This window comes from Styela clava, chromosome 5, assembly GCF_964204865.1.
Source record: "Styela clava chromosome 5, kaStyClav1.hap1.2, whole genome shotgun sequence".
NCBI classification, from domain to species: Eukaryota; Metazoa; Chordata; class Ascidiacea; order Stolidobranchia; family Styelidae; genus Styela; species Styela clava.
Genome location: NC_135254.1, coordinates 1,345,862 through 1,366,589, shown reverse-complemented (window position 1 = coordinate 1,366,589; position 20,728 = coordinate 1,345,862). Strand labels below are relative to the sequence as shown.

General features: G+C 36.8%; 1 protein-coding gene and 1 long non-coding RNA gene across 4 annotated transcripts in view; both read right to left on the bottom strand.

The window, feature by feature from the left end:
* The window catches only part of LOC144422841 (uncharacterized), an 87,651-nt gene extending 69,078 nt beyond the window's left edge, over positions 1-18,573 (bottom strand). The window contains exon 1 of the long non-coding RNA XR_013475403.1: positions 18,444-18,573. This is a non-coding gene — a long non-coding RNA (uncharacterized LOC144422841). The remainder of the gene's footprint in view (positions 1-18,443) is intronic.
* Positions 1-20,728, bottom strand: part of LOC120344542 (uncharacterized) — a 205,501-nt gene that overhangs the window by 121,926 nt on the left and 62,847 nt on the right. The window contains exon 2 of one of the 3 annotated variants that reach the window (XM_078112715.1): positions 2,520-3,644. The exons of the other annotated variants lie outside the window; for them this stretch is intronic. The gene's annotated coding sequence lies outside the window, so the exon portion shown is untranslated. Of the gene's footprint in view, positions 1-2,519; positions 3,645-20,728 lie in introns of those variants that run through there. 3 annotated transcript variants of the gene reach the window in all.

Here is a 20,728-nt window from a genome sequence, read left to right as displayed (position 1 = left end):
GAGTAGGATGGGATTTTCATATTCATGCAGTGAGAAGAAAGCCGATAAGACGGATTATTCATGTGGTTTACAATGGCTTCTCAGAACTCTTTCCACAATTTCCCGCTCTTTTCTCAAAACTCCCACATTTTTGCAAATTTCTGTATAAAAACAAACAATACATATTTTCCTAATTTTTCGCGATTTTATTACTCCCCTCGCCTTTTCCGCATCATATTCACGCCGTTCTCAATACTTCCGCATTTTATTGTACATTTCCTGTTCGCTCTCACTTCGAGTTCAATTTCCCCTACGTATACTGTAAATTGTTCATTTGCCATTCCATAGAGCGATTCCCCGTCGTTCCCTGTTTTAGTAAATTTCCCACATTTTAGTGTTGCCCAATTTATGTTGTTTAATATTTCGTTCATTTAAATTTTTGTGGCGACAACAGGATAGTAGCCATGGATCCATAATCTTCTCAACTTTACCTAAGCCTATTCATGGGGTGCACGACGCATGGGACTCTCGCACGCGGAGGATTGCTGGACTGACTCCTCGCCGCAAGTTCACGTACCTCTGGTGCATCCAGCAGCAAGTCCATGCATCTGAAACATATGTCAACTCCTCCTGCATCTGACATGAACTGGTAACCAGGCGATAGATCGAGGCTTACCATGTTACTAAGTCGTCTCATCGGCTTTTTTACTCCCGAGATAAATATTGAAATCCTAATTGGAGTGTAAGATAACAAGGTGTTCACCGCGCGCGATACGTTTTGTCGTCTTGTCAACCATTTCTCCACTTGACCGAATTCCAACAGCGTATTCTCTATTTAACAAATTATGACGTCATTAATATAACGTTGTTTCGGCAGAGTAGAAGACACTGACGGACGTCTTATGACCGGTTTGCAAAATGTTCGTATATTCGGCCTGTGACCGCTGCAATAAGTTGACATGATTATGGTCAGATTATTGCTAGAAGAAAGGCATTGTCACCAGGAAAGTTGTCAGTTGCCCAACAAACTACTTGAGTCCACTGTCTCGACATTTTCATTAGCGGTTGATGGATACTTGCCAATAATTCGAATGGATTCATCTGAGAATACCCCTGGCCTTGTCGTCTACGTTCGCAAGGGGCGACTTATTCGCACAGCCACTAATCGTTGGCCATTATCCAACAAAACGTCATTTAAGGGTTGCGCGTAGAATTATACTCAACCCTGAATGGGCGCGCAGGGAAAAGATTAAGTATCGTGTCCGCCGATAGTTACCTTGGGAGTGTATGCTTCACTTGTACAAAGCCCTGATACGACCATGCATGTTATTCCTATCACTAATACGTTCATGCATGTCCAGTATAGCGGTCATATTTGGATGATTCGTAAAATAAGTGCTTTTCAAGTATTCATTTATGTGGAAGTCGTTGCGTAGCCGATTTCCCCATCACATTGAAGAGAACTGCTTTGACTCTCGCTCCAATGGACCTTTTCCCGACCTTTGACCCCCGAAATATTTTTCCTATACTTTACCATTGCAAAATTTTTGGGGCTATTTCGGAGTTCTTTTGCGAGTTGGCGCCTGTGAAATGGGGTATGTGTTTCAAACCATCATTATGATTCATTGCATACAACAATCTGTTTTTTAAAAGTACCGATAAAGAATTTTAGCCTAGTCTATCACAGCTATTTCTACACTAATTGTTATTACTGCAATTAAATTAAAACTCATAGGAAGACAGGGTGACCATTGAATTATCTGATTTACATTTAAGTTTCCGAAACACAACTGAAAACTAACGAATAGAGTTCAAAAATGCGAAAACGAGGTAATGTTTACAACCACGCTTGAAAATCTGTCTGAGTGAGAAGAGTGTCTGAGCGGATGCGAAAAGGGAGCATTGTTACGTCACTTTCTGCAATTTGCTGATTGGCCAATGTCACGAAGTAAACAAGGAAGTCGATGCTCGGGGAAAGGTCCATTGTTATTACTAGCGCGCAATTGCCTCAGTCCTTCGCTTATTCGTGGTCGCCGGTAATTCCCATCTTTTCTTATATTTACGAGTGAGTACGTATGGCCTTGCTTTTAGCGAATTCCCTTCTAAAAAAAAGAATGGTCTTAAACGGCCGACGTCGAGGCAATCGTTGAACGAAGTAGCTGTTAATCGTATGGTACCATCGGCCCTTCGAGCGAGTGATAACCATTCATTATGTTAAGACGACAGTGGGGTAGGGAAAAAAATCTACTTTCTATCATCCTACGTTCACGATGATCATTAAACCGAAAACTACAAAATATACAAATTGGCCACGTTCGCCATAAAAGCTGATGTTAAAACTGTTTTGTTTATATCACTTATATATTCCCTGTGTCGGATAGGTTTGAATAACCAAGGTCTATTTGACTTAAACCTTAATTTCAATATTTCTATCATACTTTTCCCCTATCCTCTTGGTGCATAGAAAATCAGGCTCAAACTGTGATCCCACCATATTTCAACATTTATAAATATGAGATTATTTCGACTCCATGAACAGCATAATAAACGATAAAATAATTAATAAAAACAAATACAACTGATTAACGAATCAGGAAAGCAAACAAAAACTTGGGTAAGGTTTAAAACCTATAGTATTTAAATTAAAATGAGTTGCTTAAAGAAGCATTTTTAGTAAGTCAATTGCAAGTCAGGTGCAATTGTCGTGGGTTCAAATGTACATGGGTTGAAATGTAATGGAACCTTTCAATTGTTCAATTAGTACCGACAGTCCGGATATCGAGGTGCAAATAGATCATAATTTTATCGCATCGCCGTTAGCCTACCAATATTTAACGTTAATATGCATGAATTCAGACTTTCATGAGTTTTATTTCGTCAAAATATGTGTTGAAATGTAAAGAACCGTTGCCGTAAATTCGGGCCTACGAGTTTTCTTGTAACAAATTGATCTGTCACATCAATGTCATTTGTGTTGTTGTGTTCTAAACCCAGGTGAAACATCCTTTTTCGTTGGTTAGGCATATAAATTAATACGCAGTGGATGGAGGTCCGTAAAAAATAACATCCACAAACAGGGCTACGCGGCCCAAAAAGTTTGGGAAACTCTGGCCTAGGAGACATCTTTGCTCATAAAATTAGAACCAAACCATTGAATTAGGGCAATTAGAGCTAAAACTTGCTCAGTTTGAGTCAGGATTACACCAAGTTTCAAATTAAGGCAGTATGGTACTGAGACAGATGAATAGGACTTAGAGAATTTCAACATAGTTTACTTTCCGAATATTTTACTTATTGCAAAATTGAAAATATAACTAAAATTTAAAACAATCCGATAAAATTTCAAAAATGTAAGAATTGAAGTTTATAAAAACCAAATTAAATGAGTTTATAATGAAAAGGACAGAATTTACAGGGAAAGCCTATAAAACAGCATGAAAACCACAGTCTCCGAGATAAATACATTTATTTACATATTTATTCTGGCAAAAACAGCCTCCCATCCGGTTACCAGTCCATGTCAGGTATGGGAGGCTTGATTGTTTCCTCACGAAGTTGGCGAACTGTTGGATTGAACTATATTGTCATCACAGGGTTTTTATCCTGAGCTCGAATTTCTACTCTGTGACGACCATGATTCCACCTAGCCATCCTCGCTTTGCAGGCTGAAATGAAAATATTTTGGAATAAAATTTGATATAAAAGAAAGAGTACTGATAAAAGAGTTGCAAAGTACCAAAAGCAAGGTCCTGAACCTTCAACTAAAAGAGTACTGATAGAAGAGTTGCAAGTTTGCTCAATGAAAGATCCCGAGCTCTTAACCCGAGACCGATTAAAGTGTTACAAGCTGAAACTGACACACAAACTATTGTATGTAGGCTTACATAACACTTTCTTAAAGGAAAAAAAACTGATAGAAGATCTACAAGCAACTTATGATGGCCAAGGAGACGCATCCTGGTATTTATACAAGTTTTCTTAAAGAAGCAGCCCTTACTAACAGCCGAAGAAATGTAAGAGGTCACTGATACGCATAGAACTATGTGTAGGTTTTTAATTAAAACATTTATCCATTCACATCATTAGGCCCGTCAAAATATGAATAACGAATCGAATATTAAAAGATTCGATTGACATTATACTATCCAAAAACTGATTCCAAATGACCTGGGCCACTTTGCCTGGACATAGAACCCAAACATTATATAATGATGTCATAATTTTTCAAATTATAAACCCCCTCTCATCACGTTCCATCGGATTTTTTATCTGTATCAAAGAAAAGACTCAATCAAAATTATCTTCGAGAGACAAGTTCAAGTCGGTGTATTTTATCATATAATGACGTCATAATTTTGAATCGGAAATTTGAGTACCTAACGTAATTAAGTTGATTGCTCCTATTGCTTTTTCCCAGATTTTAGTGAAAGATGCGCAACGATTCAAGATGGGGAAATCTGTCTCCATTACTTCTGAGTGAGTACGCGTAAATTTGCTCAGATATGAGTCTCCTTTACTTCTGAATGAGTGCACGTAAATTTGCTCAGATATGAGTCTCCTTTATTTCTGAGTGAGTGCATTAAGCTCTGCACAGATAGGAGTCTCCTTTATTCCTGAGTGAGTGCCCGTAAATTTGCTCAGATAGGAGTCTCCTTTATTTCTGAGTGAGCGCCCGTAACTTTGCTCAGATATGAGTCTTCATTACTTCTGAGTGAGTGCCTGTAACTTTGCTCAGAGATAAGTCTTCATTACTTCTGAGTGAGTGCCTGTAACCTTGCTCAGATATGAGTCTCCTTTATTTCTGTGTGAGTGCCCGTAACTTTGCTCAGAGATGAGTCTCCTTTATTTCTGAGTGAGTGCCCGTAACTTTGCTCAGATAGGAGTCTCCTTTATTTCTGAGTGAGGGCCCGTAACTTTGCTCAGATATGAGTCTTCATTACTTCTGAGTGAGTGCCTGTAACTTTGCTCAGAGATAAGTCTTCATTACTTCTGAGTGAGTGCCTGTAACTTTGCTCAGAAATGACTCTTCTTTACTTCTGAGTGCCTGAAATCTTGCTCAGAGATGAGCCTCCTGTTATCGATTTTCTGATCTGTTCTTAGCCTAGAACAAGATTTCAATAATCGTTAAATAAACAGAGAAAAGTTGGACGATAACCCAACCCCTGATGTAATGAATAAGCTAATCAAAAAATTAGTGGCAGGGGTGATAACCCAACAATGTTTCCCAGCCTATGGGTCATGACCCAAGACTGGGTCACCTGAAAATCTTCCTAGGTCGCTTGTTTTTTGGAAAAAAAATTGAAATTTTTAGTAGATTTTATTGTTTACCGGTATTTCATATTTGGTAATGAGGTGTTACTCATAGTAATTGTGTTTGTGAGGAGTATTGCAGCATAAAAACTTGGCAGCATCTCTTTTACTTAGTAAAATTAGTTACGATTTCAATAAGTCGCTGATGGCAAACTTGCGCAGTATTTTCAATTTGTGGTGATTTTTGTCATATAAAATGACTGTTTTATACTAGTCATTTATTTTTGAGGCCATAAAAGCACTGCATGCCGTTTAGTATGAATCCTTGTGTCCCGAAAAGTGGGTCGCTTCAAAAAAAGGTTAGTAACTACTGACCTAATCTTCACCTAAAATGAACAAATCAGTTCAAAAGATCAACAGATTCTCCAAAGTGAAATTTTAAATGTTTATACTCAGTATGTTACCCAGCTTTTCATTTTAGGGGCGTGTGTTTCGAAATTGAGGTGAATATTTTGCTATTTTCGATGAAACTATTTGTAACTTATAAAAATGGGTTTGACAGACCTTATACACTGATAAATATGCCATTCACTAAACCAGGGTGGTCCAAGGTTGTCGGCTCCGAGGGCCACAAAATTATTTTTATATTGTTCACGGGCCACAATAGTGCCAAGAATAGGTAAACAGTGCAATACAAAACAAACACTTTTATTGTGCAAATTATTGATAAGTATTTATTATTTATCAAGCTCAAGCATTTAAAATCCACAAAAAAAACTTACTAAAACCGGAAAAAGTCTTTCTATATCTACATTCAGTGTAACATTTCAAACTCTTCACAACGAAAAAAGAGTTCCCGCAATTGTAAGTGCTTTCGGACATCAATAAAATTTCAAAGAAAAATCTCAACGTCAGAAAATGCTCATTGCTCACAAGATTCTAAAATGTCGTTTTAAATTATGTTCTTTTATCACCAACTCAGCACTTTTTGAAATACTGTTTAGGCTGGTTGCAAAAAACACTCTGCACGAATTATATTGTTAGGTCATAATATTAATATTTAGTTATCAGGCATAGCTAGGATTACCATATTTTTTTGACTTCAAAGCGGGACGCCTCCAAAGACACGCCCCCTTAGCTGCGATCCTGTAACTTTACAGTTTCCGACTTTACTACATAGGCCTGCATTTAAGCCATCCCGGCTGTCTTCATTGACCATATTGTCATCGAGAGTTCATGCGCATATTCTCTGTCGAAAAATCGGGTTCAGTTCGAAAAATAGAAAGGAATAGACGCTAACGATACAAATGATCCGAATTTAGATTTTTTATGCACAGCAAAAGGAATAAAGAATAATGAAATAGTTATCAAGCATTGAGAATTTACTTATTCGCCCACGCATGCTTTTCTGTAGATAACATCTTCAAAAAGTCCATGCTTCCAAAAACAAATAACAAACTAACCCCATACCCAGCATGGAATGGTAACCGAACGAAAGGCAGTGGTTCGCCATATGGTTGGGTCGTCTTATCGGCTTTCCTCTCCCCCGGAATAAATATGTAAATCCTAAAAAGACGTTGTTCAATGTTACATTCACGTGAGAGCCCGGACAGGACCAATAGAATTTATCTTACATGTGATACGTTCGCTAAAAATTTTAGCGGGAAACAACGAAACAAACGAAATAAAGCATTCAACTTCAGTAAGTAGGCTAGCGTTGCGCTACATAGCAACAACAGTAACGAGGACATGTTCGTGTATTATACTGGATGGCTGAACGCCAAAGCGGGACTTTTGGCTGACTTGTCGGGACTGTTCCGCCTAAAGCGGGACGTATGGTAAGCCTGGGCATAGCCAACCTAGGCTAATGAAATCCGCATTTGATTTTTAGTTTTCTATAATGACAAAATTGTTATTCCCGACCCAAAAGATAGAAAGTCAGACAACAATTTATCCTGCCAAGCACATCGTTCAACTTCGCTAGTTTCCTCAGCTGGCCATAACACTATTCAATTCAGTGACATGAGTGATTTAACAATATGTCAAAAGATATTTCTGATAAATTTTATGACGAAACAACACCAAATGCAATTTTTTGCTCACTCTCTGAATGCAACACGGGCCACAGATAATGAAGCTGCGGGCCATATGTGGCCCGCAGGCCTGGGTTTGCACCACACATGTGGTTTGAAGTTTTAAGGGGGTGTTCACCCGCTACAGTGCAGGAAACTCACTGCTCACACAGATGAATTTACCAATGAAAATATTCCCCTATTGAGATATAGAGTTAAGTGAACACTGCTGCCCTATTCCTAACCCTCCATCTATGTGGCAGCCAAATAGCCCTCTAAGAAAAAGGCCATTCAAATGGTGAATGGGACCATATTATAACCCTATTCCAGCCAAATAGCCCTCTATGTAGGAAGTCATTCAAATGACAATTTAGCTTTGCTTCAGATTGTCCCATTTTAAGAAAATTAGATATACATTGACGTTTATGTGTTCTATGTTGAACTTGACATTCATTCATAATATATTAGATACTTTGTATTTTGTATTATTGCAATATTAATTTAAAAAGTATTCGGAACAGTTGATAATACGATTTTGAAACCACACAGCCAACACAACAAACTGGCACAAGCTGGTTCAAACCGGTCTAAACCAGTTCTAGCTCGCAAAATATCTCACGCCACCTTTTAGTCAATTATTTGCTAAATACTTATTACAGCTTCAACAACCAAACTGCTCGTGCTAGGTAATGATATTTGTTTGGCAAACATCATGTCAGGATGCCTAGCAAGGGAAGTCAATTAGCATTTTTCAAATTATCTGGAGAGGAAAGCCAGTAAGATGGCTTAACATAATCACAGTCTCTAATCTGTTAATTCTATATTGGATAAAAGAATAGATAACCAGCAAATTCTTTAATAAAACATTATCTAAACCCTCAACACTTACATACAGACTTATGACTTGCACAAAGCACAATACTTTATTTTAGTGGACAATAGCAATTCTGCCATCAGCATTGTTTCCACATTTCGTCGAAAGCTAACTTGTATAAATTCTGTAGATCAAAGCGCATCAGTGGTGCATACAACTTTTTTATGAGTAATATTTGCATTTTTATTCAATGCAAATATCAAATTTATTCGGGAGAGGGGAGTAGTAATAAGTTTATTTAATCACTTTCCCTGATTACACTGAATAAAACCAATTACAGAAATATTTTTCAACTACTTTCCAAATGACTTTTAACAAGGCTGGAATGAGAGCAGGGATGATCAAAACTAACGAAATATTTGGGTCGATTCAAAATAATAAATTTCGACATTTCAATTCTTGCTTTTATGAAGAAGAATTCCGAATATTTTATTTGAAATATGATCAATCGGATCACTCTCAGGCAAAATGAGTAAAAAGAAATTCAAAATAGCATTTTTTGGATTGGAAAATAATCTACACAATTCTCAATTGAACTTATTGCTCCATACAATCAGCCACCAATATAAAGTAAAAGAAGTAAAGGAGACTCATCTCTGAGCGAAGTTACAGGCACTCACTCAAAAGTAAAGGAGACTCAACTCTGAGCAAAGTTACAGTCACTCACTCAGAAGTACAGGAGACTCAACTCTGATCAAAGTTACAGGCACTCACTCAGAAGTAAAGGAGACTCAACTCTGAGCAAAGTTACAGGCACTCACTCAGAAGTAAAGGAGACTCATCTCTGAGCAAAGTTACAGGCACTCACTCAGAAGTAAAGGAGACTCATCTCTGAGCAAAGTTACGGGCACTCACTCAGAAGTGAAGGAGACTCATCTCTGAGCAAAGTTACAGGCACTCACTCAGAAGTAAAGGAAACTCATGTCTGAGCAAAGTTACGGGCACTCACTAAGAAGTACAGGAGACTCGTTTCTGAGCAAAGTTACAGGCACTCACTCAGAAGTAAAGAAGACTCATCTCTGGGCAAAGTTACAGGCACTCACTCAGAAGTAAAGGAGACTCATCTCTGAGCAAAGTTACAGGCACTCACTCAGAAGTAAAGGAGACTCATCTCTGAGCAAAGTTACGGGCACTCACTTAGAAGTAAAGGAGACTCATCTCTGAGCAAAGTTACGGGCACTAACTCAGAAGTACAGGAGACTCGTTTCTGAGCAAAGTTACAGGCACTCACTCAGAAGTAAAGAAGACTCATCTCTGAGCAAAGTTACAGGCACTCACTCAGAAGTAAAGGAGACTCATCTCTGAGCAAAGTTACAGGCACTCACTCAGAAGTAAAGGAGACTCATCTCTGAGCAAAGTTATAGGCACTCACTCAGAAGTAAAGGAGACTCATCTCTGAGCAAAGTTACAGGCACTCACTCAGAAGTAAAGGAGACTCATTCATGGGCAATTCACTCAGAAGGAGCAATGTTACGAGCATATCAACTTATGGGGCCATATAGAACTACAGTGGTTCATGAATAACGATTACACGCATCAAGCGATTGATAAGTAAATATACCTGGGCACTCTTTAAAGTGAGACCCTGTTGTGACATCATAGAGCATTCCATATATGGTAACGGACCGGGTTGTATACGCATTAGTTAATGTTTCACAGAATTTATGTCAACAAATCAATTATCATTATTCAGAGATGGCCCACATATAAACTATACCATACAGCCACATATTATTTACCAACCATCCATAACCGACTGTTAATTGTTTAAATTACTGAATCTTGTTTTCCAAACCTTGTGTGAGAGTTTGGGTTTACTTTCCAATATATTTGAGAATATTAGTCCCCCTTACTATCCCAAACCGAATTACTTTGTCTATATTGTGGAATGATGATTTTGAATATGGAGTATATACGGTACATCAGTGGTTCCCGACCATATTTTTGAGCCACGACCTCCTTTGAATATTTTCTAACATGCCCCTTTCACAATATTTCTGAATTTGAATCCAAATGTTATACAAAAGAAAGGGTATTAAGTTAAAATGAGTACAGGATGAAAATAGAAGGAATCCCAATTTATCTGTTTCGGTTTATTGGGTGCCACCGTAAAAAAAACAACAATAATGAAAATGCATCTTAGTCACTTCATAATAATGTTTGCCCTCTGTAGTCCACAAACTTACAAATAAACGATTGGATTAGGGACGAACTCTTATTAGGCTACATTAAACTCTCATAAATGGTAAAATTTAACACCAAATTCACTGATGCTGCCACAACCAGAATAAAACCAAATTTTGATGTTTCAGCTAAAAACTCAAAGAATTTGTTTAAATTGTGATTAAATTTAGTTTTTGCACAAGGCTCATTGTTTTTCACATTTGCTTCTGTAACACTGTATATAAATTCCGTTCACAAAATGTAACTTTTTACGTCACTCTTAGATGGCCCACCAGTCTAGATGGGCAAAATTTTGGCCCCTGGTCCGAAAAACTGTTCTAAAGTCTAATAAATATAAAAACAAACAAACATTTGAACGATGCTCTAAAAGTGAAAATACTTCCACAGTGTTTGCTTGTGCCATTGCCAAGGGGGATTTTTGGTGGCAAGAGTAATAAAGTACTGGTACACAGTCAGTAAAAATGAAAACCACTGTTCTAAAGTCTAATAAATTTCAAAACAAACTTAAACATCATAGTATGAAGTGGAACACTGCAAAGTAATTAAATCCAAACAATAGATACACATTGTAGCTAGATGAACAGAGACACTCAAAAATCAAAAACAAGAAAACATTTTTCACTAAATATTTCAAATTTGAATCCTGTTCAATATTTTTCGCATGACGCTTGAAAGTACTTATACAGGCAGCCACTGATATTTCTTTTAACGTATGGAGTTTTGGTCTAAACTGAATCCTCCCAGTTCGACATTGGTTGCCTGATTTATAATCTGCGATGTCAACACACTTATGGTAAGTCTGATGCTTTAACGGCTAGACCAGCGATAAGCAACCTGGAACTCTGAAATTGCATGCTTACTTTTGTTCTCAGAGCTCTGGCTCCTGTGAGTCAAAGTGGTTATCGCAGTTTTTTGTTAGAAGCGATGGGGATTCGATGAAAAGGGGAAGAAGCTAAAGGTTCTCGACCTGTGTGCTAAACGATCGCACCATACAAAGTTTAGATATACATACCGTATATACTCGCCTATAGGTCGCACCACCGTATAGGTAATTCTAAAATATATATTTATTTTGTTTGCGTTTGTCAGGCTTCCACTCGAATAGCGGTAAAAGAAATCAGGGGGACATAATGTAACAGTACATACACGTCTTTTTTCAGCTGTTACAAAAAAAAAGTAGTATTTACTTTTAATTTTGTTAGTGCGATACAAGCGGGAATAAAACATTTCGGATTATTTTTTGCAAATGTCATAACGGACAGGTGGGAGTAAATAATACTTGAGGAATGGCAACTTGTGCACTGTTTTACATCAACACGTGCCAGATTTCATACCAGACCAAGCATACTGTGCGAATGTCGTTTTACTTTAGCCCCAGCGACCATGTTTGATCGAGATAAAGCGCCGGCCAATTATCGCTCGTCAGCGCGGCGTCCATTAGGCACATTTGGACTTTCTGAATAACGAAATTAAACATAGTCCACGATAATAATGAAGCCAGAGTTAGCCAATAACGCTGTTAGCCACAAATAATATTGTCTCTAATATTTATGGAAATTTTTGTTCGCAATCGTAGTCGGGTGAACGATTGTTTTACTCGAAATTAATTTAATTCAATCGTGGTTAATTTTATCGTCTTCAAGCATTTCCCATTTATAGTAATTCAGATGCAATTAGAATGTTTTTGTCGTATTACTCTATGCTGCCAGCATAAATAAAGAATATTGTACTAAAATTTTGAAGATAAAGAATCGGTAATAAGGCCGGCCTTAATTCAATATAACAAGAAGTGAAATACCACAGTCACACATTATACTGGCATGGGACTAGGGAAAGCAGTGCTGTTACTGTGTTTATGACAGAACAGTACAACTGTTCCCTGCTTATTTTCTCATATGAACTCCATCAAATTGCCTCAGTCCTAATACAAGTATACCACAATAATAACTGAGCATTGTAGGACTCACAGATAAGTTGCAACAGCAAGTATTTCATCAATGCATTTCTTGGTGATATCTATGACCTACACCTTTTTTTTTTCATGATGGAAATAAGTGTGACTTATTCACTGAAAAACCCTTATCATCCTTGCTACATAGCGTATTCCATTTTCGAGTTTTTCTCTTCTAGATTTGAGCTTTTTTGTGACTTTGAGCAAACATACGCATGCAATTAAAAAAAAAGCTTGATGGAATCAGATTCGGAAAGATTCGATTCGAAAATTTTTGATTCAAGATTCGATTTGAAAAAAAATGTATCCAGAAGTGGCAACCCTAGTGGTGGTTATTTTAGCTAAAATTTAAAAATGCGCAAATGTAAGAACGTTTTTCGTGATGAGTACGGGGAAGAATTCAAAGGTAAACGAAGCTTGAAGGGTGAGTGCTTCGCACACTGTGACGTCTGTAATAGCCTGAAGGCCATAGGAAAGCCAGCTATTTCTGCTCACAATGCAGAAATTTTTCCAGTCGTCCTTATTTTGGGTTCGAGATCGATGGAATTCCCTGCTTATACTGATGAATTTACAAATATTCTAATGTCCCGTTATTGCGAAATACAGTTGAAGTGAACACTGCTGCCCTGTGGCGCAGCCAGAGGGGGGGGGTTCGGGGTTTTGAAAACAGAAAAAGTCGCCAATAACGCGTGCAATTGCTTTCTGCTAAAATCGCCGTATGTTTTCATCAAGGCGGCGTGTTATTTAGACCGTAAACGCCTTCTCGTTGGTATTTATTCTCTCTAAATCACAAATTTGTGCCACGGGAACAATTATAATTATTTTATTTTTGTACTCGCACGGAATTGTGAAAACTGAAAAAGCGTGCAATTGCCTTCTGCTAAAATCGGCGATTGTTTTCATCAGTGTCGGTATTTACGTCGGTATTTATTCTCTCTAAATCACAAATGAGTCAAAGTGGTTATCGCAGTTTTTTGTTAGAAGCGATGGGGATTCGATGAAAAGGGGAAGAAGCTAAAGGTTCTCGACCTGAACGATCGCACCATACAAAGTTTAGATATACATACCGTATATACTCGCCTATAGGTCGTATAGGTAATCCTAAAATATATATTTATTTTGTTTGCGTTTGTCTGGCTTCCACTCGAATGGCAGTAAAAGAAATCAGGGGGTCATAATGTAACAGTACATACACATCTTTTTTCAGCTGTTACAAAAAAAAAGTAGTATTTACTTTTAATTTTGTTAGTGTGATACAAGCGGGAATAAAACATTTCGGATTATTTCTAGCGAATGTCATAACGGACAGGTGGGAGTAAATAATACTTGAGGAATGGCAACCTTGCACTGTTTTACATCAACACGTGCCAGATTTCATACCAGACCAAGCATACTGTGCGAATGTCGTCTTACTTTAGCCCTAGCGACCATGTTTGATCGAGATAAAGCGTCGACCAATTATCGGGCGTCTATTAGGCACATTTGGACTTTCTGATTAACGAAATTAAACATAGTCCACGATAATAATGAAGCCCGACTTAGCCGATAACGCTGTTAGCCACAAATAATATTGTCTCTAATATTAATGGAAATTTTTGTTCGCAATCGTAGTCGGGTGAACGATTGTTTTACTCGAAATTAATTTATTTGTGGTTAATTTTATCGTCTTCAATCATATTCTTGCAAGCATTTCCCATTTTATAGTAATTCAGATGCAATTAGAATGTTTTCGTTGTATTACTCTATGCTGCCAGCATAAATAAAGAATATTGTACTAAAATTTCGAAGATAAAGAATCGGTAATAAGGCCGGCCATCAATTCAATATAACAAGAAGTGAAATACCACAGTCATACATTATACTGGTGTGGGACTAGGGAAAGCAGTGCTGTTACTGTGTTTATGACATAACAGTACAACTGTTCCCTGCTTATTTCCTCATATTAATTCCATCAAATTGCCTCAGTCCTAATACAGGTATAACACAATAATAACTCAGTATTGTAAGACTCACAGATAAGTTGCAACAGCAAGTTTTTCATCAATGCTTTTCTTGGTGATATCTATGACCTACATCTTTTTTTTTCATGATGGAAATAAGTGTGGCTTATTCACTGAAAAACCCTTATCATCCTTGCTACATAGCGTATTCCATTTTCGAGATTTTCTCTTCTAGATTTAAGCTTTTTTGTGACTTTGAGCAAACATACGCATGCAATTAAAAAAAAAGCTTGAGTGAATCAGATTCGGAAAGATTCAATTCGAAAATTTTTGATTCAAGATTCGATTTGAAAAAAAATGTATCCAGAAGTGGCAACCCTAATGGTATTTTATCTAAAATTTAAAAATGCGCAAATGTAAGAACGTTTTTCGTGATGAGTACGGGGAAGAATTCAAAGGTAAACGAAGCTTGAAGGGTGAATGCTTCGCACACTGTGACATCTGTAATTGTGACATTAACCTGGAGGCCATAGGAAAGCCAGCTATTTCTGATCACAATACTGAAATTTTTCCAGTCATCTTTATTTCGGGTTCGAGATCGATGGAATCCCTGCTTATACTGATGTATTTACAAATATTCTAATGTTTCCTTATTGCGAAATACAGTTGAAGTGAACACTGCTGCCCTATTCATAATCTGCTGTCCATGGTAGCACAATAGCCCTCTGCGGAAGAAGCCATTCAAATGACGATTGAGACCATATATCCATTCTTATTCAGAACAGAAAAAATAGCATTTTATATCTGTATTCATATCCAGTTACTCAGTTTTTATCTCTATTTTACGCTGAGGCAATATCAGATAGGACATTCGTATTATGCCATTTCCGCAATATAGAATAGACCAGGGATCGGCAACCCCTGACATGCGACGGGTTTTCTCATGGCACGCCAAGCGATTTGAGTCAGATTCGAATATTTATTTTCGTAGTACGACAAACCTTTTACATTTGAACAAAAAAGAACAATTCATTGAAAAAACATGTAATATTTAACTGCAATCGATGAGAGACCGTCTGATTGCTCATTGCTAAAATCGCTGATTATTTTTGTCACAGTGACGTGTTATTTAGGCCATAAATACCTTTAAGTTAGTGTTTATTTTCTCTGAATCAGAAAAATTATTTCCTGACAACGATAGTAATTTTGTTCGTTTTGCCCAGAATTGTAAATTCGGTGGCGAGATAATAGATTCAAATAAAGGGGTGAATCGGTGAAGCAAATTTTTTGATCGAGAAGCGGAAATATAAAATACTAATAAAAATAAAACCGTGAACAATTTGTCGTAGGAGGCCAGCGACTGATTAAAAACGCTTCCGTAGGCATTGTAAATAGCAAAGAGCTGTGTGCCTTCGGCAGACATAAGTTCCGGCGGCGTTGGGAACCATAACTACACTAAAATCGAAAAACAGTGGTGCGCAACACTACCTTTTTATCTATTACATAAATTGGCCGTCGAAAATTTTCGTGTTAATAATATATAAATATACAAAGTTGGAAAGGCGACTTTTTCCCGAGTCGTAGTGATATATAAGATAACTTGAAGTATATTCAATCAATTTTTATTGTACTGAGATAAATTTCACTCCGCGAGATTTTATAGCAAACTTGGGGATTTTCCAACCGTTTTATCTTAAAAGTGATCTGAGTGGCATTATTGCGATAGAGCGGAGTCAGTCTTGCGAGTACAGCCCAGATTTGTCGAATTCTCAAAATACGGATCAAAACTAGATATAATAAATTTACCACACATTTTTATGTTCGCGGATAGCCATGGTATTCTAGGGTAGTGATGCGTGATGTCCTTATTTGGTCGACGCAGGTTAAATTGAAGACATGTAAATTAATAAAGCAAGGCATTTCAAATATGTCCATGTTGGTCATGGATGGATTACTTTGCACAGAAGAAAAATCATTATTTTCCGTCGAAAAAGTCGTTCGGCAGGGATTTCGAGGCGATGAATATGTTTTGATTAACTGATATACTTTATATGTATTTAATTGTACTAAAGGAAAATTTATTGAAGATCTTGAGATTTTTCTATCGACGGTAACAATTCGCAAGATCGCGGAAAAGTATCGAAACTAAATAAAATTAAGCATGTTTATCTCATCCTTGTGGTTGATCAGTGGTACCCAACCCCCGGTCCGTGGACCGGCACTTTTTTGCCGGTTCGCAAGAAATTTCTGTGTTTTTATGCTGTCTCGATCACTTTACCGAAAGTTGCGTTAGTTTATTACGCAATTTCTCTTCCGCTGTCATACTGCGACATCTCGGCGGCCCGAGTAATCACACTTTTTGCTTTTTCGGCTCCGATTCATCGCGAATGCGCTCCAGTAAATCTTGAAAGTTTTAGAAACCTAAAAATCGGCAAGTGTGCTTTTTCAGTTTAGCGCATTTTTCCTGATTAGTATGGCCATCCATATAAAACGTTGTTGCGACCCTGCAGGTGGTCATGAAACACCCAAAAAAAACATGGGCCACAGAGATCCGTTCCAGTATTTTGAGCAGGCACAGTAGGACCTGGTGCCAAGTTACCGACGACTTTGTCATTGTAATATAAATTCATTTCGTTTGAGGCATCGATCAACTGCATAGAGGTTAATATGACAAACCCGATGAAAAGGAAAATCTTGATTGCGATTCTACTTTACAGTCCAGATTTGAGAAAGAATCACTGTCACAATTTTGGATATATCTTGATTACGAATACCCGTCGCTGAGTAATCGAGCAATCAAACTGTTGTCCGTATCTTCAACCAGTTACTGTGTTATGTAAAAAAAAATTTTCATCACTAACTTTAATTAAAACGAAACAAAGTAATCGGCTGCACGCCGCTGCATAGATACATGTTGCAGAAACTTCTTTGGGGTCTCGTTTGCAATCCTATATTGGAAACGAAACAGCAGCAAAAATCTCACTAGAGTTAATTGTGTTTGTACATGATTTGGCATGTACATGTTTTTAAGTGAGATGTTTTATGCGTGCCTTTTATTGTGTTTCACTCATTTCAAATTTCGGCCGGCACATTATTTGATAGTTTTTCTCCGTGTGAAATGTTTTTGAGTGTTCCTTTTTAGTCTGGAATCATATTGAGCGCCCGAAATTGCAATATATTATCCGTTCCGGTCATTTCCTTTTTTTTTTCTGGCCCGCGATTACATTTAGTTTTACCGGTCCGCTAGAAAAGTTGGGAACCACTGTATTAGACTATAGTAATGTTTATATTTTGCCGCAAGAAGCTGCAACCGAGAGTTACGTTAAAAACACGTAGGCAGAAATATTCATCATTTCACAGTGAGCTACATGAAGCCCTAACAAAAAGATGAAATAAAGGCGCTCCCGTAGTATGTGTACCAAGATGGACACCGGAACGTAGTACGTGTACCAGGTTAGGGCATATTTTTATTCCAATTTTCCTTATTTTAGTTCTATTATGAGTTTGGGTACTAGCCAAATGACTCCCTTAGTATTTATACCTGAAATTAAGGCCCTGAACCCTGAACTGGTACACACACTATGTTTCGGTGTCCGCCATCTTGGTACACATACTGCAGTTGTATCGAAATGAATTTTATCTTCTTAGTATTGTCACAATTATATTGTTTCTGGCTGCAAAACTAATCGTGAGTGGAATTCATACATATTACTTACGTTGTGCAAAGACTGGTCGAATGTAGAAATGCTGTATGCCAAAATCTCTGTAACCTAATTTCCGTTCGCGTTATCCAATAAAATAAATTTGTTTCTTATCCGCTTACTATTCAGATCAGGGAGTTGACTATGCAAACCAAACAGATACAAATATTGGCACGCGAAGGTGATTATTATTCATTAACTGGCACGCAGAGTTTAGAAGGTCGCAGATCCCTGGAATAGACCCTTAAATATATATGGGTGAGCACACAGAAAAAAAGAAAAACGATATTGCCTCCAGAAAAACACCTCCAAATTAAATAATATTTGAAATACAGAGTTTTGTGCCCGAATGTGACCACTTATTGAACATTCTCCCTCTACGAGCATTTACTATGTTTTACTTGTTTACGAAACCAGTTTCAATTCAAAGAAAATTTGACTGGAAATTTGGAAATCCATCAAAATTGAATATAAAAAACATTCAAGACTTACCCTTTCCATTCACTGGACTGTTCAGCTACTCTCAATAGGCACAGTATATCCATCAAAGCTACTCCCAGTATATCCAGGTTACATCTCTACGTATATGAGTTATGAATCCCAAAATGCTCTTGTAGAAACATGACTCAATATATCATCGCCTACATTAAGCTAAGGCTAAAATCACAAGAACACACAGATTAGTCAATATTTACAGCAATAAAAGAATGTATTGGATATGTTGAATTATACAAGAATCATATGGCATAATGAATATGGGGGCATACACTTCATCAACATAGAGCAGTAGTTATAGGGATGCATTAGGGATCAAAAATTATTACAGGAAAATGATGATAAATTTAATTTTACCTCATAAAACAGTTGCATAACAATTACAAAAACTACTTAATAAAACATTTGAAGATTATAAACACACACTGAAATAACATTGTCACACTATTTAAAGAATGTATAATTCTCAGTTCATTGATATGCTTGTCAAATATATCGAATAATAACAATCATCAAAAAATTGAAATATTTATAATATTATCTGCTTTCTCTTTCTCAGAATTAATATACGTTTTGAAACATTATCATGCTTGGGGAGCAGTAAGAATACTCTATATATCTCTTTCTCAGGATAAATATAAAATTCTCATTCCATGTATTGAAACCATTATCATGCCCGGGAAACAGTAATTACAAATACAAAATTTTAATAAAAAAATTTGACGACTTTAAAACACATACTGAAAATATATTGCAGTGGTAATTTATAATTCTCATTTTAATTTAAGAACTCGCATGTCCAAGTGACTGTTTTAGTTAAGAGTAAAATATACTGAATAAATAACATGGAACAATAACAATTTTAAAGAATCTATGAATATATATGTCCAAGTGGCGACCAGAGTCAAATATATCTCTTTCTCGGGATTAATATGTTTTGAAAACATTATCATGCTTGGGAAACAGTAAGTAATATACCGTATTTTCTCGAATATACGCCTATCACGCGGATAAGCCGACTCCCTAATAACAGCTTCGAAATAGTGAATTTATAAAAATTCGCATATACGCCGTTTCCACAAATCGTAACACGCGCACGCATCTATTACAGTCAATGATGTTCAATTCAAATTTAATATTCAAATATCGCGATTCGCTACCTTCTTGTATATGGCACACACATTCTAGCGCTGCTGTCCACATTTCGATTAAAACAATTTTCGATTATATTTTCTGTTTTATCGTAATGGAAGACAGCACTTTGCGGCACAACTAAATTACTGCCAACATGAAAGGAATCAAATCAGCGCCGACTTGAAGTACCAAACGTATGACATGAGGACATTTTTGATTGAAAATATTTTACAATCATTATTTATATTAAGGTAGTCGAGATATCCTGAGCGGACACGGCAATAAATTTGGTTATTTTTCGCAAGTATTCTCAAACATGATTTGTGTGAGCTTCATATATGGGCTGATATATTTTATAATGTATGCCAAAGTGTCTGCCGATTATTTAATTGACTTTGTATACCAGCTGTTATTTGTTTTAATCCTAAAAACAAAAACGTGGCCCGATAACGGCACTTCAGAAAGAAAACGGCTACCACGAAATAAAGTGATTGATTTATGACCCTTCGGTTTTGCTGATTCAGGAAAAAACCGAAAACACAGCTGTTGCCTAACCCATGGACGTACAGCACAGTATTTATCACATCATATTCATATGTTATTTCAACTCTTCAGTTACCGTAAATGGTTGTTCAAAATGATTGAAATTACAGTTTTATAGTTAAGAATTAATGCTATGAGTATTATTCTACCTGAAACTTCTATCTGATTCTTACTTGTGCACAAATGATAACGTTTTGACCACGAGACGGCTGGTAGATCAATGCTGTTGCCAGGGATGGCCAATACCGAATAGTTCACTATTTCGAATACATTCGAAATTATTTTTTTCGAATATGAAATTTCGAATACTTCGAAAATAAAATCCACTAATTGAAGCTTACCTAAATGTATGTAGGAATTTCCATACAATAAGCAATGGAATAACTGCTATCTACAAGTTACAACCTAGCTATATTACCAGGCATTTCATATTTGCAGATTATTGCAGTATATATTTTATATACCATGAGTCATGTTAACAGAATTAAATTAATACGACAATAGTGGTATCGATGATGGATTAGAATATTTGCGCAACACAAAATCATCCTAGTAAAATGCCCATACTTTTAAATACCAACCATTATCCAAATTATTTGTCGAAA